Raw genomic sequence first — 22,210 nt, 5'->3', positions numbered from 1 at the left:
GTGGCAGAAAATTTGTCCCTTTAGTTCTCAAGTCTTCGTACTGAGAGGATTGGTACTCAAGGGGCTATACTCTAGAAACCACACCCAGGAGCCTCATCCCCATCCGTACCTGGTGAAAGATGGTAAGATCCTGGACTCAAGCCTGAGCCTGACACCGTAACAATTGAGACTTGTGGGGGAACTGAGTAGGGATAAGTGTATTCTTCATGTGGAAGGAATATAAAAATTGTGGCCAGTGGGTAGATTATGCTGGTTTTTAAATGTATCCATAAGTTTTTGAAAAAAATTATCCCATAAAAAAAGGTAGACTATGGGCCAAGCATAAGTGACTTATTCCTAATGAACAGAATATGGTGAAAGAGATGCTGTGTGAATTGCAAGGCGAGGTTAGACAAGGCAACACAGCTTCTGCCTGGCTCTTAACCTTGGAACCCAGCCCCATGTTGTGAGGAAGCTCAGGCCACAAAGAGAGCCTAGGTGTTCAGGGCAGGTGTTCCAACTGACGGGAAGAGAGGCCAGCTGTCCTGGCTATGCTTTTCCTAAGTATAGATTGTGAACAAAATAAACATTGCTTATTTCAGCTACTAAACTTTGAGGAGATTTTTAGGAAAAAACAGATAGAAAAGTAGATGAAAAAAAAGAGATAATAAGAAACGTAACTTAGACACAGTAGAAATTGGTTTCCTATAAACTGGAATCTAATAAACGTTGAGATTAATTTAAAATGACAAACAATGCTGATGAGAAGAAGCAGATAACTAGAAGAAAGACCTAAGAACTATTCAGGAGGAAGTTTTGGGCAGGTTCCCTTCACTTACAATTTCTTACAAATAGGCAGGTATGCCTCTTCAGAATTTCCCCTCAAGTTTGAAGATAAGCAAGATTGGTAAGCAAGGAGACATATGAAGTATAATAGTTGAAAAACAACTAGAAATTGTCAGTTTACCAAAATCAGACTTTTTTACCTCATCTCAATTAACCGAAATTCTAAGGGATAGGCAACTTTGAATATTTATTAATCTAGGACTCAATCTTCATTGTCCTTTCCTCAGAGAGGAAATAAAACATCATGGAAGGATTTTTAATCTTCTCAGTAGTAAAACAAATGGAGTGTCCTTTGGCAGTATATAATTAAATACAATTTTTCCTTTACCTTACTTAAAGCTTGTTTGTAAGGGAAGGTAGGATATCTCATTTTTACATTGTACCACAGTGCTTCTCTATATCATACAAACTGGCTTTGAAATTTTGAAATTCAAATTACTAATCTATTATTTGTCCCAGATAAATTATTACCTTTTTAAAAAAAATTATTTTATTTATTTTTGGCTGTGTTGGGTCTTCGTTGCTGTGCACAGGCTTTCTCTAGTTGCGGCGAGCAGGGGCTACGCTTTGTGGAGGTGCACAGACTTCTCATTACGGTGGCTTCTGTTGTTGTGGAACACGGGTTCTAGGTGCATGGGCTTCAGTAGTTGTGGCACACAGGTTCCACAGCTGTGGCTTGCGGGCCCTAGAGTGCAGGCTCAGTAGTTGTGGCGCATGGGCTTAGTTGCTCCATGGCATGTGGGATCTTCCCGGACCTGGGCTCGAACCATTGTCCCCTGCATTGGCAGGCAGATTCTTAACCACTGCACCACCAGGGAAGCCCTACCTGGTTTTTAACAGCTATACTCTTAAAAATTTTTCTTTGGATGGGATGAAATAGTTATTCTATTCATTATGTGTTAAGCTATAAAGTACAGCTATGCATCTCTTTCTTTTTCAATCAAAGAAGGTAGATACAGGGAACTGTGGTTTCTGAGAATGCAGGATCTATGTCAAGAACAAGATCAGCATGAGTGTTATACACAAGAACCACATCAAAAGATGATTTAATTGTGAATTGCAACATGATGGCTTAGAGAGACTTCCAACGAGGAAAGCTGACAGCCCAGACTTAATCTTCTCCTAGATGGTGAAACCTATGGATGAGCCTATGAATTATAATGAGCTAAACATAATGAAGCAGATAGCAGACGAAGTCAGCGGATCTCGTGACCAAGATTTGATGGAAACTGGAGTGAAGTGGGAGGCACTGGGTGAGAGACTAAAGGTCTGAATGGAGGGAGAAAAAAAGGAGTGGACTTTACCTTTGTAAACCTACTTCCCATTGTGTCATGGGGTCAGTGAGGCATAAGCTGGCCACAGGCTCCTTCAAGAGGCAAAAAACCTCCACGGAAGTAGAGTTAAAGACATTCCACTACACTGACTTTTTATTATTACATAAAACAACTGGTAAGATGCAAGATGACGAAGAAAGAATTCTCATAAAATCTGACTTGATACTGGCATAGGACAGACATATAGATCAATGCGTTACCATTGAGGATGTAAAAGGAAAGCCCCACATTTACGGCCAACTGATTGTAAGAGTGCCAAATAATTGAATGAGACAAGAATAGTCTTTTTAACAAATGGTACTGGGACAACAGAATATCCACATACAAAAGAATAAAATTAGACCTCTACCTCATACCATATGTAGAAATTAAGTCAATATGCAAGAGCTAAAACTACAAAAGTCTTAGAAGAAAACACAGGTGTTTATCTTCATGACTGGATTTGGCAATTCTTAGATATGACACCAAAAGACAAAAATCGACTAACTGAACTTCATCAATATTAAAGACTTCCATGTTTTGAAGGACACCATGTTTTGAAGGGGAAAGGGCAAGCTCCTGAGTGAGAGAAAATACTTGAAAATCCTATATCCGATCGAAGATTTGTATCTAGGATACAAAAAGAACTCTTACAATTCAATAATAAAAAGACAATCCAACTTAAAAATGGGCAAAAAGTTGAATAGACAGTTCTTCAAAGAAGATACACAGATAGACAATAAGCACGTGAAAAGTGCCTCAACGTTATTAGTCAACAGCAAAACGCAAATGAAAACCACAAGAGATGCCACTTCACACCTACTAGGATGGCTATAATCAGAAAGACAGGTAATGACAAGTGTTGGCGGGCATGTAGAGAAATTGGAAGGCTTACACACTTTGGATAAAAATGTAAAATGGTGCAGCCACTCTGGAAAACAGTACGGCAGTTCCTCAAAAGTTTAAACAGAGTTACCATATGATACAGCAATTCCATTCATAAGTATATTCCAAAAAGAAATGAAAAAAATATGTTCACACCGGAACTTGGACATGAACGTTCATAGCAGCATTATTAACAATAGCCAAAAAAGTGGAAACCACCCAAAGGTCCATCAACTGATGAATGGATAAATAAAATGTGGTATGTCCATACAAATGAGTATTATTCAGCAATAAAAAGAAAGTATTGATCCACGCTACAAAGCAGATGTACCTTAAAAATACTATGCTGAATGAAAGAAGGCAGTCACAAAGGACCCCATATTCTGTGATTCCACTGACATGAAATATCCAAAATAGGCAAATCTATAGAAACAGGGAGTACAGTCGTGGTACTAGGGCTGGGAATAGGAGGAAGGGAAAACTGGCACAGGGTGATGGCTAAAAAGTACAGGGTTTCTTTTTAGGGTGATGAAAATGGTCTAAAATTGATTGTGGTGATAACTGTATAACTCTTTGAATATACTAAAAGTCACTGAATTGTACAGTTTAAATGAGTGGACTGCATGGTATGTTCATTATATTTCAATAAAGCTGTCACCAAAAAATAATGGATGCTTTGGGGTAATGGTGTGCTGCTCAGCTTCAGATCACTAGCCATGGTTCAAGACACTAACAGTCAACAGTGTGCCCTTTTTATGGAAAAATTATATAGGAAAAAGCTGTCTTTTTTACTGGTATCAAGTCTAAAAAATTAAGAGACAAATCTATGTTTCACTGCTCAAAGCATGGAGTGATTTATATTTCCCCCAATTAAGTGGCTTTTCGGTCCCAAAACTGATTAAAATTTACCTTATGTTTTAGCATATCCATTTCACTTTGACTGGTTTTTAAATCTCCATGGAAACTAAGCTCTCCATTTTCATATTCATTTAACTTCCTTCTTAGCATTTTTAAGAGTTTCTTAAGTCTGTAGAAATGCATAGAATGAATAAGTCAAGTTCTTTAAGAGTAGATAATTAATAACTATTTAAACAGATATATGTTCTATCATATAAAATAAACTCTATAAATTATAATCCTTTCTCATCTGTTCTAATCTAATATGGTTTGAAAGCATAATAACTAACTTATAATCTTAGGTAAATAATATGAAGAAAAATTTTATGACACATGCTAAGTAAAGAGTTAATATAGTATGTGTATACATATATTATACGGTTCTTATAAGGAAGCTGTTATTAGTATCCATTTTTAGTATGTTAATATGAAATACTAACTTATTATTAAATACTAGTTATAAACCAGACATCAGTATCCAAGCTGAAGAAGAAGAGCATATCATATATGAATGTTTTGAAAAGACACAAAAAGACATTTTGGTACCTACTGACCACAGCCTCTACAAGAAGCAAAGAAATAACACACAAAAAAAATTGACACTCACTCAAAATAGAAAAAGAAACAAGAAAGAAAAATCTTTGGAGACTGAGTTGACGGAGAAAAAACCAGGCTGAGCTTCATAAAAAAGGAAATCAGCAGAGAGAGAATGTGTACCAGTCCCTTCAAGCTGTTTTAAGAGATCTAGAAATCTTGCCCAGTACAATGTTAACAAAATGCCAAGCAATGTAGAGAAAATTAAATGAGAGAAAAATACTAATGAGAATCAGGGAAGAACCATAAGTACAATACCAAAATCCACAGATGCTCAAGTTCTCCTAAGCACATACTCCTGTATACTTCAAATCATCTCTAGATCACTTATAATACCTAATACAAGGTAAGTGCTATGTAAATAGTTATAAATACAATGTAAATAAATTCTATGGAAATAGTTGCCACCTGAGGCCAATCCAAGTTTTGCTTTTGGGAACTTTCTGGAATTTTTTCCCCCTGAATACCTTCAATCTGAGGTTGGTTGAATCTGTGGATGCTGAGGGCAAACTGTGCTCAGCAAATAACCAGAAAGGAAGCCATGTGGAGGCATCACAGACATTGGGAAACACTCTTATTATTATTTTTTTTAATCTGAGTGGTCAAAACATGATCATTAATTTTATTATTCTTTAAGTCATACATATGTTTTTGTATGTATATTTTAGAACTAAACTTTTAGAGCAGAAAGAAAATATAAGCAAAATCAAGATAGTTTTTGATGTTGTTAAACAGTGACACAAATAGGTTTTTAGATATTAAAATACTTGAACGCTGAAGGGGAAGAACACAACTAAAAGGCAGGATTACCCAAAAAGAGCAAAGATATCTTGCAGACATAAAAATTCAAGGTAGATGATGAAGAGCAGAGTGACATTACTATATGCAAGGCACACTACTGTTATTGTTTTAGAAATCATTAAAGAGGAACTGTAATACTGGGGCACTCAAAACAGTTTCAGATTGTGCTGTGAGTTTCTAAAGTAAACTTTTAAATAGGATGGATGATTTGTTTAAGTATGAATATACACATATAAAATGAATTTGTATCTAAGGTTTTAATAAAACAAAATTATAGTTAAATCAATTAATTGTTGAAATTATCAGAAATATTAAAATCTTACCTAGTAATCTCTTTTTCTAATTCACTGGTTTTCTCCATTTCTGGATCCAAACTATATTCCAGAGACTGTTTTAACTCAATATATTTCTTTAATTGCTCCTTTTCATCCTCAAAAAAAAATTAATTATTTTTTAAAACCTAGAGACTTACTCTTCTTTCTTAAAAATATTACTTCTCATGAGTTCATGAGTAATATACGTTTATGGTGAAACACAGTTTATAAACCTGATGCCAATAAGGACAGATTTCAAAAATAATGACTTTTCTTGAAACAGCTTATATTGATTTTTCATTTTCAGCATTTCATCATTTTTCTAGAATTTAAATTGCAAAAATTTATCTGTTAAAAACAGACGTTTTGGGACTTCCCTGGTGGCATGGTGGATAAGACTCCGTGCTCCCAATGCAGGGGGCCTGCGTTCAATCCTTAGTCAGAGAACTAGATACCACATGCAGGCCGCAACTAAGAGCTTGCATGCCACAACTAAGGAGCACACCTGCTGCAACTGGGGAGCCCGCCTGCTGCAACCAAGACTTGGAGCAACCAAATAATAATAATAATAATAAATAAATAAGTAAATAAATAACCCAGAGGTTTTTACACGTTAATGAAATTTTTTTAAAGACTGGTTATATTTACGTTTTAGTTTCTAAAGATGCCCTAGAAACATTTTCATCAATGGTTTAAGATATTCCAGGTTTTGTTAAATCACATCTTACTAATATAATCTTTGAAAAATTCCCACACAAGATAAAGCCTTTCATTCTCTGTAAGCATTCTTCCATAGGTTTCAATTTCTCCATTTCTATTAACCATTCTTCTCTTTAAATAAAGTTTAAGTCCTCTGTACACTAAATAAAAATGTAACTTCGGGCTTCTCTGGTGGCGCAGTGGTTGAGAGTCCGCCTGCTGATGCAAGGGACATGGGTTCGTGCCCCGGTACGGGAAGATCCCACATGCCTTGGAGTGGCTGGGCCCGTGAGCCATGGCCGCTGAGCCTGCGTGACCGGAGCCTGTGCTCCGCAACGGGAGAGGCCGCAACAGTGAGAGGCCCGCGTACCGCATAAAAAAAAAAAAGTAACTTCTTCTTGATTCTTGTAGCTTTTTCTCTCATCCTTTTTCTCCCTCACTCCCACTACTGGACTCTTACATTCTTTTTTTAAATTAATTAATTAATTTTAATTATTTATTTTTGGCTGTGTTGGGTCTTTGTTGCTGCGTGTGGGCTTTCTCTAGTTGTGGTGAGCAGGGGCTACTCTTCGTTGTGGTGCGTGGGCTTCTCATTGCAGTGACTTCTCTTGTTGCAGAGCGTGAGCTCTAGGCACATGGGCTCAGTAGTTGTGGCTTGTGGGCTCTAGAGCGCAGGCTCAGTAGTTGTGGCACACAGGCTTAGTTGCTCTGCGGCATGTGGGATCTTCCTGGACCAAGGCTCGAACCTGTGTCCCCTGCATTGGCAGGTGGATTCTTAACCACTGCACTACTAGGGAAGCCCGGGACTCTTACATTCTTTAGTGCATGGTCTCATCCATAATTCATCTTTCATCACTTATTCTCTTCTTTTACACTAAATTGACTTTCAATCTTGTAACTCCACTAAAAGTTTTGAGGGTCATCAAGAACCGTTTCTTCTTCAGTCCTTACCCTGCTTCACTTCTCAGCAGCAACTGCGAACATGACCACACTCTGCCTCTGCTCCTCTGAGCCCACCTCAGTCTGAATGGCAGTAATCCTTGATGTTCAGTCCTTGACCCTTTCTAATCCTCTTTCTAAATTCTCTCAGGGCTCCTTACATCTCAAGGCTTCGTACCAGATTCCCTAACCTACCTTTCCAGCCTTGACCCCTTTGCTGAGATCACCTGTACTTTTCTCTCCCCCTTCTTGCTCCTCATAGACAACATCCTCAGCCACACTCATGAGCCATTACTCAGTGTGGATTATCCTTGTACAGAGCTATTCTTGGACACTTTACGTTTATTCTTATTGGTGTTACTTTGAGTGTAGTGTTATTTTCTAATCTTGAGGGCAACCTCACCCTTAGGATGTTGACCAGCATACTTTGTCTTTATTTTCTTTTACAATGCGAAAGTTTTTCACAAGGATCAGATTATCAATTATTTGCCCTTGTTTTCTTCTTTTTTCTTTTTTTTTTTTTGGCTGCATTGGATCTGTGTTGCTGCGTGTGGGCTTTTTCTAGTTGAGGTGAGTGGGGGCTTCTCTTCACTGTGGTGCGCGGGCTTCTCACTGCAGTGGCTTCTCTTGTTGCAGAGCACAGGCTCTAGGAACGTGGGCTGCAGTAGTTGCAGCACATGGGCTCAGTAGTTGTGGCTCGCAGGCTCTAGAGTGCAGGCTCAGTAGTTGTGGTGCATGGGCTTAGTGGCTCCCCGGCATGTGGGATCTTCCCGGACCAGGGATCAAACCCATGTCCAATGCACTGGCAGGCGGATTCCTAACCACTGCACCAGGGAAGTCCCTGCCCTTTTTTTCTTTTGAATGATTTCCTACTCCATAGAGACCTGACCTTATGGAAGTCTTCTGACACTCCTTTCAGGTGAATACTCAACTATATTGTTTGGAGTCTTGAGTCAGCTAGAGCTCTCTCTTCTTCCCAGCCCAGATTCTTCATCTCAACACTGTGCTGACCATATATCTTAACTCAGGTTGGCTCTGGCCTGGGGATTCCTGAGATGAGAACTTTAGGAGAAGCCAGGGCTACTGACTGAGTTGGTGAAAAGCTCTCTCATTAAATTTTTGATTTGTGTAGACCTTAAAGTGGCCAATAATTCTATGTCATAATCCTAACTCATTTCTATAGGAATCTACAGAAAATCCCTCATTATTTTTTTTAATACGCTTAATCAGTGTGGGGTATCCTTACAAAATTTTCAATTTCTGATACCCGAATAGATGTGTTTGACAATGTAAGGGGACATCTGGCACTCTCATTCACATGACACTCCTTTTGTCAACATATTGTATTGTCACTTGTATGAAAAGTATGCTAATACAATGTGACTAATGCATATCAAGTCTAGAAAAAATAATTTTCAATGTTTCTTTGAACACAAGAAGGGCCAGTCAATAGAATGTTCTAGTCCCCCTGACAGGTATATCTGTATAATGACACTGCATGAATCTAACTATTGTGATGGAAAGAAACGAGTTGGTAGGTGCATCTACCTCATCCCTCCAACTTAGGGTTCACAATAGAATCTTCTGATTTTTAAATCATAGGTAGCTTCCCCTACAAAGGAGAGTATAAACGGCAGGAGATTTTACCAACCTTTCTGCTTGGTAAATAGTTACATAGCTTTCACTATACATTGATAAATTGGAATCCTGGATTACACATCAGTCTTTTCTGAGACTGGCTGTTACACCTTTGAAAGGCTGATTAACTCAAGTGTCTGGGAGAAAAATTGTTCCTGAACTTGCCATGCTAGGAGCACCTGTTACTATGTAAGGCCCTGATTGAGCAGCCATTTCTACTTTTAAACTGGCATCTCTTTTCTTTTTTTAAAGAAAAAAGGGGGACTTCCCTGGAGGTCCAGTGGTTAAGACTTTGCCTTCCAATGCAGGAAGTTTGATCCCTGGTCAGGGAGTTAAGATCCCACATGCCTCCTGGCCAAAAAACCAAAACATAAAACAGAAGCAGTATTGTATCAAATTCAATAAAGACTTGAAGAATGGTCCACATCAAAAAAATCTTTAAAAAATAAAGTAAAATAAAATCCAAGAAAGGAAAAAATACATTCCTTTCAGAAAAATGCTTGCATAGTGACCTAGTATTCCTTCTTGATAAAGAAAATGAACTACAACGTTAAAAGTAATTCATTCTCAAAATAGCACTGGAGGGTTTAGATTACAAGGGAAGTTCAGAATTCTAGATCAAATCATTACTCAAATTTCTGGACTCAAACAGATATTTGTGTACCACTGTTCATAGCAGCATTATTAACAATAGCCAGAAGGTGGAAAAATCACAGTGTTCATTGACAGATGAATGAATAAACAAAATGTGGTATATATAAAATATTGCTTTTGGACTGTCACCATCTTTTTAATTAAAGTCTTACTATAAAAATCAATTTTATTATTTCAGTCAACTTCCTCTATAAAGAGGAATTATGCTACCAGTAGCAAGTAGTATCAATATAAAAATAAACTCTTTTATCAATGAGACTTTTCATAGTGTCCAAAATATTCTTATATATTACTAGTAAAAAAATTAAAATTCCTTTTCAGCATGACAGAAATTAAGAGATTGACTTACTGAACTTGTACTTAACAGGTTTTTCTGAAGCTCTTCAGTTTTGTTCACTTGCTTTTTGACTGTAGCTTTTAAGTTGGCATTTTCAATTTCAAGCCTAAAATGCATATTTTAAAATAATTACTCTCACACATAGATTTTAAAATACCACACAGTTTCTGAACAAACACCTGCAGGTTCAATTACATACGTTCTTAGAATTTTGAAAAGTAGATGATTTGGCAATTGTGCCGTTTTCTAGTTGTGTTCTGTGGATAATGTGAAAAATTTAGAAATAATGGAGAAAAATTATGCATTTCAAAATAGCTCAAAGCTGAAATGTTTACCCAGCTTTACAATGATGTATTTATTGTCATAACTGATATAATTCTCATACTATACTGCTTATCTGCTCTATACTTATACTTAAGTTATTTTCTGTGCTGCTTTAAATTGTACTTTTGGATGTGATCCTGCGTCTTCTCAGCACATCTCATGGCCTCTGTACATCGATCCTGTGCTTCTTGCAACTAAAAGGAGAAAATTTTTTTTAAATTACTGATAATCTAGCAAATCCGCCATCATCTGTTTTTATGTCTTTCATCTGCATATTGTTTATGGCTACTTTCCTGCTGCAACAGCAGAGTTGAGTTGCTACAACAGACACCTTGTGAACCACAAAGCCTAAAATATTTACTATCTGGCCCTTTACAAGTTACTGACTTCTCGTACTAAACCACAACATCATTCATGCTTTAAATTATATTTTATCAAATAAATACACAAATTTATAAATTGGCCAAATGGGGAAAGACATTTATATTTTTTACTCCACGCTCTATACCAACTATAATTTTAAATATCCACATATGTGAATGACCACAGCTCTTTCAGTGATTATGAACGTTCACACTACACACTACTGTTGGTGACAACCAGATGCTTCAGGGACTAGTGTGAGAGGTAGTATCTACACAGGAGCCAGAATGCGTGGGTCTGAGTCCCAATTCCACCACTTATTTGCTGTATGTCCTTGAGCAAATTACTTAAATTTTCTGTGTCTCAGTTTCTCCAGCCGTAAAATGAAGATAATAATAGCACTGACCTCACTGGGATGTCGGGAAGATTAAATTGGGGGGGGGGTGTACATAACGTATTTAGAGAAGTACGTGGCACATAGTAAATGCTAAGTGTTTACAATCAGAATTATTACTATTGCTGTATTTTATGTTCTAAACAATTTGATATTTTAGGCAGATGGCATGCCAACAGAAGTGGTCTCCTGTACAAGTCACACTGAAATCATTCTCCATACCATTGAAATTGGCAGTAAACAGGGAGCATGAGGACCAGAATGTATGTGCCCAGTACTTCAAAAACTTTCACTGATTCCACTAGTCCTTTTTTCCACTTATAATAATTTATAACTTACTTCCTCTCTGTACTACTCAGTGGGCAGTGATCATGGATTAATATGCAAATAGCAACTCCTGGATTGAGTGGTACATAACTTATATGACCATCAGAGGAAGGGTTATGTCACTGGCATGGAAATATCACCCTATTGCTAAATCAAAGTTCTGAATCAATTCACTCCCAGCAACTGGTTATGTCTAGAAAGTACTCGGATGAGAAAATTAAGGTTATGTGGTATGGATATTGGAGAAGCTATCCACAGAGTTTTACAGTTGGTGAAATGCTATCAATGTGAAAATCCCCAGTTCTGGCTGCATAATGAAGGAAGGCAAATTTAGATTTTTTTTCCAGAGTGAGGGAAAAAAAAATAGAGCATTAATTGAACAATTCTCCTCCATTAGATTAAGAGCTTTTAATTGTATATTTAATTGCTTAAAATACATTTTAATAAAAGATTATATCAATATCTCCAAGAAAAAGTTATTGGTATGGTATAAAGGACTTAATTGTAACTTAGCAACTGTTAAGCTAAAATATTTTCAATTTATGCAAGACAGGTGCCGTGCATATCAATAAATATTCCCTGTTAGACAAATTTATACTTAGACAAGATTCTCTCTCATGAAAAAAATTAAAACAGTGTAAAATTAAAGGCTAAACTCTTCTTCACAGACTAGATGACAGGGTCAATGAGAGCTAGGATAGTCAGAGAGAGAGCTTCATGGAGAAGACTGGGGGCCAGGTCTGAATAAATGGAGGATTAGGCAGGAGGAAAAGAAACTGTAAAGACAGAAAGGACAGCATGAGTAAAGGCCAAGAAAAGGTGAAATCAGCCAATTAACTCAGAGGATAAAACCCAACAGCAGGGAGATAAGAATTATGTCCACACAGTAACTTGTAAATGACTGTTCACAGCAGCATTATTAACAGCCCAAAGGTGGAAATAACCCAAAGGCCCATCAACTGATGAATGGATGAACGGCTTAGCCACATAACGTGCTGTTCGACAATATACAGAAATGGAAGTACTGATATGCGCTATAACATGGATGAACCTCGAAAATGTTACATCAAATGAGAAAAGCTAATCACAAAGGACCACATACTGTGTGATTCCATTTATATGAAATACCCAGAATAGGCACATCTACAGAGACAGAGATTAGACTGGTGGTTGCTGGGGCTGAGGGAGATGGGGGCCATGGGTGATGGCTAAGGGATGCAGAGTTTTCCTTTGGGGGTGATGGAGATGCTCTATAATTGATGCCAAGTGCACGATTCTCTGAATATACAAGGAGAGATTGAACTACACATTTTAAATGGGTGAATTATATGATATGTGAATTATCTCAATAGTTTTCTTAAAAATACAATGGCAGGATCTAGATAATTTTCTTAATTTTCTATTTTGGGTGTACATACTACACACGATCTGAGTATCTCTATGGTTTTACAATATATCTAAAATGAAAAGAAAATGAAGGCAATGCCTAACTTCAACTGGTTTGTATAATGACCTTTCTGCACACGTTATTCTGAAATCCATGAAATAAATACACACAGATACTACATCCATTCATGAAAGTGAAGATGAAAAATGACAATTTTATGGAACATTCCATTAAACATTATCCTCTGATTTTATCTGGCTTGCTTCATCATGGTAGTAGAGATATCACTAAAAAATACTGTTTAATAGAAAAAAAAAGTCTCTCAACTTCTGTGAGGAATCACGCACAATTCTCAACTTTCCTAAGGGTAAATATTGTAAGAAAAAATATATAATGCAAACGGCAGGATGAAAGTCAGAGTTTAAGAAACAAGTGCATTATAAAGATAACAAAATTGTAATAAATTTACTAGTAACGAAAATACAAAAGAAAGCCGTCCATGAAAATTAGTGTCCTAAAACACTTTATCCTATACATTAAGTATTGACACGTTAAATTTCATACATACCTGACTTGTGACTTGACGTAATTTTTTCTTTAAATCCTGTGCCTCATCTTCTAAATTAGTACGATAACGTGACGTGGCCTCCAGTGAAGCCTCTGACATAGATTGCTTTTTTAGGGTATCAGCCAGTTCTTGTTGAAGTTGTCTCACAAGTGCCTAATAAGATACTCTGTCACTGATTTTATAAATTACCTTATTATTAAGTTATGTTAATAATAGATAACTCCAACCTATGTACTTTGAAAACTATCACCAGAGACATCAATTTGTCTCCTTCTTGTATGTGCACCTTCCTGCTCACTGAATTTGGTTTAAGACACAGAAGGTGTTACCCTCCGGCCTTATCGCTATTAAGTTACTTAGACAATGGATTCAGTCCCACTATCCACTCCCCGCCCTTCCCGATCAATTTGCTGAGCTTGAGGACCTCCTCAAGTCTCAGAAAGAAATGGGTGTGTAGGTGGGACGAGTGGTGGGAACATCTTCCCTCTTCTCTACTGGAGGCTTCCATTAACTTCAGAGATCCTCACATATTCAATCCAGTGCTCAATAGATTCCTATCTCAGAATTAAAATGAGGTCATTCCCATTTTAATTCCTAGAATTAAAATGAGACCTTCAGGGCCTCCCTCTGCCTCCCGATAGCAGCCCCTATGACCCTGTCCCCCATCCTATTCCTGCTACTCATGAATCTGCCACCCCTCACTAGTCTGAAAATGGGAGTCCAATGGCAAATTAATAAGTCACAGAGAGCTACAATTCTCTTTGTATTGGACAGATTTATATCCAAATGATAGTAACTGAGCCTTGAAATGAGAATTATGAGCAAATTATTTGTAAAAATGTTCCAAGTAAATTATAAATAGAAGTGGGAAGATTAAATCAAGTATAGTTTTGCTAAAGCTCACTACTTTAATCCCAAATTATAATGAAAAGTAGATGCCTTTAAAGAGTTGAGAGGTCATAAGAATACATGGTTTGAGGCTGAACTATTTCCCAAATTAATTCAAATTGACATGAATAAAAATAAAATTATATCAACTAAAAAGTTATGACAAGCTACTGAAGGAAAAGTACTATGAGATATGGCATCGACACATCAGTTCATTTGGGAAATCTGGAATTGACTGTCAAGGTAATACACACAACTGAACCTTAATTTCAAAATAATTCATTTTAGATCTGAGCGTTTCATTTATCTGCTTCCTCATGATACTAAAATGTGGTGACATAAAGATTAAAATTATTAGCTTAGCAGTAGAAGAGTAAATTACTAATACCTGTCTATACCCATTAACAATTTATAACTTAATCTCTTAAAATTTCATAGGTGACACAATGTCTCTACTCAAAGTAAAGCACCTCTCAGGTCTAATTCTTTATTTGCTGGATACAAGGTATGCTTTTAGGCTGATTTACAGTCTATAGATTTATAGTCTATATATTATTTCTATTCAACTAGATTCAACATTTAGCCATAATCAAAATCACTTTGAATTTTCTTTCAGGAAGTCTGAGAATTATTTCTCTTCTTGGATACTTACTTCTCTTTCTGTTTTCTCATTTTCATACTGATACATTCTCTCTTTTAAATGATTACATTCATTGATTAACTCCTTGTTCCTTTCCTCCAGCATCAGACCTTGTTTTTCACTTTCAGCTTGAAGTTTTTTCACAATCTCCTGAAACTGGTCTTGGATGTTAATTACTGTCTTCTCTCTACTGTCGGCTTTGTTTTGCGCATCATCCAGTTGCTGTCTGAGCAATATGTTTTCACTCTGGAGTTGAGATAATCTCTCTTCTAAGGATTCCTGCTTTCCAATGTATTTATTCACTTTGCCTTGTTCGCTTTGATACATGTGTTCAAGTTCCTTCTTTTGACACTGTGCTTGGCTTAGGTCTCTCTGTACACGTTCTAACACCAAAGTCTTTTCTCTGAGAGCATCCCTCGTGTGACGGAACTTGGTTTTTAGGCTACTGAATTTACTTTCAGCTTGAGAAAGTTGCTGGGAAAGCATCTCATTGTTATCTTTCAGGTTAGACACATCAAAATTCATTTTGTCCTGCAAGCGTAACCACTCATCTCTTGCTCTCTGGAAGGCAAGTTCCAGGTCTCTTTTTGATGTCTGACTTTGATGGTGATCATGTATCGCAGCAGCCAGTCTAGAACGGTAGGATTCCACTTCTGTTTCCAGTCTTTCTTTGCTTTGTTTTTCATTCTCCAGCTTAGAGTTTAGCATTGTATTCTCAGCTGTCAGAACATTAAGCTGTCCAGTATATTGGAATATTGTCTTTGTTAATGTTTCCTCATTCAGTTTTATTGTCTTTTGAAGATCATCATTCTTTTCTTTTACAATTTCAATGTCCTCAACATATTTCTTTTCCTTTTCCTGGTTCTGACATTTTATTGTGTCGATTTCCAGTCTTAGCATGGCAACTTCATCCTGCAACATGTGGTTTTTATGTAACAGATCTTTTTCTTTTTCAGGACTATCGGACACCTAAGTGAAATAAAGGAGATTTTTAGCTAGTACTCAATAAATTGACATTTCATGATTTCCTCTGAAAGACTAACCTATATGTTGATACAATGAAAAGGCTGCAATAAGTGGATATCCAACTGGAAAAAATAAGGTTGGATACAAACCTCAGACTTCTTACAAGCAGAAATCTTCAAAAGTTCAAAAATTTAATTGAAGACAATGAACCCACGAAAGTAAAAAACAAACCACAGGAGAATTCTTAAGAAGCTCAGAATTGGAAAGGCCTTTCTCTAAATTATAACAAACCCAGAAGGCTTAAAATAAAAGATTAATAAATCTGACTACACTGAAAAATTGCATCTGATGTGATATATTTATACAGTGGAATACTACTCTGCCATAAAAACAGAATGAAATAATGCCATTTGCAGCAACATGGATGGACCTAGAGAGTATCATACTGAGCGAAGTAAGCCAGACAGAAAGACAAATATCATATGATATCGCTTATACATGGAATCTTAAAAAAGGATACAAATAAACTTATTTACAAAACAGAAAGAGACTCACAGACGTAGAAAACAAACTTATGGTTACTGAAGGGGAAAGGGGGGAGGGATTCATTAGGAGGTTGGGATTAATATATACACACTACTATATAAAAAACAGATAACCCACAATGACCTACTGTGTAGCACAGGGAACTACACTCAATATTTGGAAAAAGAATCTACAAAGGTATATATATATATATATATATATATAAAACTGAATCACTGTGCTGTATACCTGAAAATAACACAGTATTGTAAATCAACTATACTTCAATAAAAAATAAACTAAAATACCACCTGCTAGCTTAAAAAAAAATTACATCTGCTCTCTAACCTATATAGCTACCCCATAGTAAAAGCCTTAGCTCTGTATATATTTCGACAGATTAAATTTCGTAAAATTTTTTTTCCTGAGAATATTCCATAAATATTCTATGTTTCTAATATTTATATAGTCCTAAGAATATTCCATAAATATTCTACCTTTCTAATATTTTTATAGTCAGTTACAAGAATCACATCTACTGATAACTGTACTAAGCACTTCTACAAACATCAATTAACTCATTTAGCTATGACAGTCCTGGAAATGAGGAAGTCAAAAATACAAGCAAGCTGCAGGCTTTTCTGTAGGTCTTCTGACTTTACTATGAGTCCTCTTACACCAAACCACAGCTAGTTCTCTAGTACAAACATATAAATATGAAATGAGCCTTATATTTCACTATGGTGCATACACTAGTGGTAAATAAGGTAAAATTTATAGAGATCTTAGAAAATCGTGAGATTATTCGCTGCTGCAATAACTTTTATTCTCTCTTCATAATGCTTAAAATAGTAAGGTAGGGGGAAATACAATGAACTGTTTCACTAAAAATAAAATACTTATCAATAAATTATCACTAAATAAATATTATGGCATATCTATCACTATTTTCAAAAGTTCCTTGTACTGAAATAGGACACCACATGGAGCAAAGTGTTAATCTTCTCACAAGTACAAGAATGACATCCAAAAGATGGTCTCTGAACTGGCTATACATTTCCTCCTTACCATCAGTGGAATGGATAAACTAACCTCTCTATTAATCTATCAAGGAAGTGAAATCACTGCCAAAAACCATAATGTTGCTTTGTTTGTTTTGGGGTTTTCTCTTTTTTTTTTTGGTAATTTTGTAAGTTTATTCTAAGGAAATAATTTTTTTAAGTGCTGAAGAATGTTTTTACGGGCTTCCCCGGTGGCACAGTGGTTTTGAGTCCGCCTGCCGATGCAGGGGACATGAATTCGTGCCCCAGTTTAGGAAGATTCCACATGCCGCGGAGCGGCTGGGCCCGTGAGCCATGGCCGCTGAGCCTGCACGTCCGGAGCCTGTGCTCCGCAAAGGGACAGGCTACAACAGTGAGAGGCCCACGTACTGCAAAAAATATATATATGTATATATTTTTACAACTAATGTTGCAGCTTTTATGATACTGAAAAATTGTAAGTGATGTGAAAATGTCATTGATGGGGTACTGGTTAAAGAAATGACAGTGAAGCCAAGAACAGACTCTGATTTAGACACTGAAAATGATGAGGTGCATAGTGATTGACATGTTCACTCCAAAGCAGAGGGCAAGAACGTATTCAGTGCTGGGATTTGGTCGGGTAGTGTGGTCGATGGTGGAGCACACATGGTCTTCCCTGACTAAACCGCCATCAGGGTGCAGACTTTTCTAGATGGTAGCAATAGTTTTGAGATTATGAAAAGTTCATCAGTTCCTATGGAAAATATTAAAAGCTGCTCCTTGGATGAGGCTATTGTATGTCACTGCTTGACTGTTGCAGACAAATGGATTTGAATTAAAAATACTACTTGAATTAAATTTAATCAAATATAATTCAATTATGTTTGAATTAAAAATATTAAATATCCAATGGATGAGAAACGTCAACCCCCTCCCCCAAATATACTTAAATAGGTTTTAAATATCCTCTACACTGTCTGTGATGTATAGTATTGGTTTTTAAAATATATACATATACAGATACATACACACAAATATTTGAAAATGATTAAAGAAAATACCTCAGAATTCATTTCCTTATTAGTCATTTCTACCTCCTTTTGTTTGGCAAGGTGACTGGTCAGGATTCCATCTTGTAAAATTCTGGCATTCTGCTCTCGAGAAAGCTGCCTCTGAGCGTCATTTCGCTCTTCTACAACCTGGAGACACATTTCATGAGGTTTTTGGTCTCATACCATTAAAAAAAAAAGTCAAAAGCTTAAGAGCAGAATTTAAAAAAAAACTGTTAAAAGGAAGTAGCCTTTTAAAATAAACACAAGGATATTTATCCCACATGAATAACTTAAGATTTTAATTTAAATGACTGCTAAACTTATCACAGAGCAAAAATACAGGGAGATATAGTATTGTGAAAGAAAATCTTTTTACAAAGCATTTAACTAGTTCCATCACAGTCTCAAGGCAATTTACCCTGTATTTTAACACAAAAAAGCCAAAATTAACACATGGATTGGAATTAAGAATATTACTTTCGAATGGACCAAAAATGCCAATCATTATGTTAATCATTAAGCTCAATTTACCTTCCATTCCTCCATTCAGAAAACATACACAGAGCATGTATTAGAAGCTAAGAATGGCAAGAAATTAATAATTTAAGCTATAAATGTCATAGTTCATATTTAGGATGAGATAACACTTTTTATTTGTTTTAAACCTAAATAATATATATTAAATCAAAGAGATATTACAAATAATACTGAGGAAATACTGTTGGAAATTTGAAATTTTCACCAAAGATTAACTTACCTGATTCAGATTATTTCTCACAGTCCTCAGTTCCATGTCTAGTGCTCTGAGAGTGAGTTCAAGTTGTTGTTTCATTTCAACTTCTTTACTGTATTGCTCTTCTTTTCTTCTTAACTGCTCCCTAATTTTTTCATATAACCTGTCAGCATTTCTTCTCTTCTTTTTTTCTTGTTTTAGGGTGAATCTGCAGTTAAATATGCTTACCTTAAAATGTGTTTTGTTAGAAAATAAAAAGTTCATTTTATGATCTGGCTCTTCACCTGCTGATTTAGTATCCTAATGAAATTTCTGTTCACCAGTTTTTTTTTTTCCTTTCTAGGTCTCATATTTTTAATTCCTCGCTTCAATCTCTTCATAAAGATATATATACTTGAAAAGTAGCAATGAAAAAACATTCTGCCACTTAAGTAAGTTTTAGTCAAGAGTAACTCTGGTGAATAGTGTAGGAAAGAAATTTTGAAATTATTCAGTGAAGTTAGGCCGAAAATTACCCTGTTTTCCACACTGTCATAATTACTCCTCCTTTAAGACAGATAATTTAGTTACTAGTTAAAAAGAGAAGCTGTTGTTTAGAAACAAGTTTATAAGTTCACTAGAAATAAAATTTCAACTTCATAAAATACTACAGGTACCCCTAAATGACTTACAGTGCCAGATAAAATCTGCAGATGCCTTTTACAGAACATATATCTTCAGACACTGTAATCCAAGACTAGGCTAGGGAGTCTAATATCTGTTGCCCCACACTTTTTATGTTTCTTCTTTTGTAACATTTTCAACTTGTTGATTATTATCTATTTAATAAATAACTTTAAATCCCGTAAGGCAGGATCCATATAAATTAATTAAATAGAGAGTATTCTGTGCTTTCAGCACAAACCTGTGAACTAATTTTATCTCTGTATGAAAGAGATATTGAATAAACTACTCAGTAATCACCTTCCATTTTTACCTTTTATTTCATCCATGCATATGTTAAGAATAAAACTACATAAATGTTTTTAAAAATTTTATCTTGAGAAAAATGGCCATTTCATACTTCTGTGGGTGGGAGTATAAAGAAATATAAACTTTCTGGAGAACAATTTAGAAACATGGATCAAAGACCTTTTTAAAAAGTTCTCATACTTTAACCAAATAACACAATATTAAAGAATTTATTCAAAATAAATAATCAGAAATGTAGAAATGAATTTATAGAAGAGACATTCCTTGTAGCATTAAATATAATACAGAAAAATGAAAAATAACTGACATTCAATTTGCTAAACAAATAATGACCATAATTCAAAAAGACACAAGCACCCCAATGTTCATTGAAGCACTATTTACAATAGCCAGGTCATGGAAGCAATGTAAATGCCCATCAACAGACGAATGGATAAAGAAGATGTGGCACATATATACAATGGAATATTACTGAGCCATAAAAAGGAACGAAATTGGGTCACTTTTTGAGACGTGGTTGGATCTAGGGACTGTCATACAGAGTGAAGTAAGTCAGAAAGAGAAAAACAAATATGCATATTAACACATATATGTGGAATCTACAAAAATGGTACAGGTAAACTGGTTTGCAAGGCAGAAATAGAGACACAGATGTAGAGAACAAACGTATAGACACCAATGGGGGAAAGCAGGGGGGTGGGATGAACTTGGAGCTTGGGATTGACATGTATACACTAATATGTATAAAATGGATAACTAATAAGAACCTGCTGTATAAAAAAATAAAATTAAAGAAAAGATATTACAAAAAAAATGAGGCTTCGTATGGAGGACTTCTGTATGGCCATGAAAATGATGATTTGGAAATATATACATTAAATTATTAGTAGAAGTATCCACTGTTAAGAACTTGCTCTATTATTTCCAAGAATTTCATACTCCACAATACTAATGAAGTTTTCTCCCCTGTAAAATCCAAGCAGGCAAGTTAGCAATTATAAAACTTCCCGTAGTATTAAAGTAAATACACATCTGTAGTATTACAGTAAATAAAAACCGTTCAAATATTTCTTGAAAACCAAGATGTTCAATACCTCAAGCTGCAGAGCACTTGTTCCCACTCCACTTTTTGATGCTCTAACTGTGATTTCATTTCTTTTGTTTCTGATAGCTCCTTGGGTAGCCCAGTAACCTTACTTTCCATTTTTTTATTTTTTCCTGTAAGTAGTTCACAGTAATATTTCTTAAGTTCTATTAATCTTTCATATGAAGGAACTGCATCCTGAATTTTCAATAAGCTAACAGAATCTGCATTAGGAAGAAAACAAAGATAGAAATGAAATATATGAGTAATTTTTATGTATAAAGCACTGTGCATTTTCACCTTCACTCATCCATACATTGAACAAATACATTTTTTTTTTTTTTGGCCATGCTGCACAGCATGCGGGACCTTAAATCCCTGACCAGGAATTCAAGTGGCTAAATACACAATGCCCCAAAGAGGTGGAGGAAAGAAACAGAAAAAAAAAATATTTGAAGAAAAGAATGGCCAACAACTTTCTAAACTTAATGAAAACTACAATCCCACAGATCCAGGAGGATCTGGCAAGGAGAGAAGAAGTGGAAGTAAACTATTTTGTAATATTCTTATCCTATATATGATGTGGTACAATATTACTTGAAGGTGGACTGTGATAACCCTAAGTAAAATACTGTAAACCCTAAAGCAACCACTAAAATAGTGAAACAAAAGAGTTACAGTTAATAAACCAAAAAAACAAAAAAGAAATAAAACTACATCATAAAAATTACTTGATTAATCTAAAAGATGGCAGAAAAAGAAAAGGGCAACAAAGAACAGATGGGATAAACAGAAATCAAACAGCATAATGACAGATTCATACCTACTGTATCAATAATCACATTAAGTGAAAATGGTCTGAAAACCTCAATTAAAAAGCAGATTGTCAGGGACTTCACTGGTGGAACAGTGGTCAGGAATCCACCTGTCAATGCAGGAGACACAGGTTTGAGCCCTGGTCCTCCCACATGTCATGGAGCAACTAAACCCATGTGCCACAACGACTGAGCCGACATGCCACAATTACTGAAGCCCATGGGCCTACAGCCTGTGCTCCACAGCAAGGGAA

At 35.8% G+C, this 22,210-nt stretch overlaps 2 pseudogenes across 2 annotated transcripts in view; both read right to left on the bottom strand.

Moving 5' to 3' along the window:
- LOC309803326 (ankyrin repeat domain-containing protein 26-like) overlaps positions 1 to 22,210 on the bottom strand; it is a 361,186-nt pseudogene that overhangs the window by 291,843 nt on the left and 47,133 nt on the right. The gene's annotated exons all lie outside the window — the stretch shown is intronic.
- The window catches only part of LOC309803323 (ankyrin repeat domain-containing protein 26-like), a 38,425-nt pseudogene that overhangs the window by 10,826 nt on the left and 5,389 nt on the right, over positions 1 to 22,210 (bottom strand). The window contains exons 5-13 of the transcript in view: positions 21,152 to 21,365; positions 19,110 to 19,293; positions 18,362 to 18,499; positions 14,800 to 15,756; positions 13,260 to 13,412; positions 10,344 to 10,414; positions 9,909 to 10,002; positions 5,639 to 5,745; positions 3,933 to 4,050 (exon numbers count right to left, since the gene is read on the bottom strand). The product of the transcript in view is annotated as an ankyrin repeat domain-containing protein 26-like (transcript). The remainder of the gene's footprint in view (positions 1 to 3,932; positions 4,051 to 5,638; positions 5,746 to 9,908; positions 10,003 to 10,343; positions 10,415 to 13,259; positions 13,413 to 14,799; positions 15,757 to 18,361; positions 18,500 to 19,109; positions 19,294 to 21,151; positions 21,366 to 22,210) is intronic.

The sequence above is a fragment of the Mesoplodon mirus genome (assembly GCF_964341445.2).
Source record: "Mesoplodon mirus genome assembly, chromosome: 4".
In the NCBI taxonomy this organism is placed as follows: Eukaryota; Metazoa; Chordata; class Mammalia; order Artiodactyla; family Ziphiidae; genus Mesoplodon; species Mesoplodon mirus.
The sequence above is the reverse complement of the archived record's forward strand: the minus strand, read 5'-3'. Positions and strand labels throughout refer to the sequence as shown.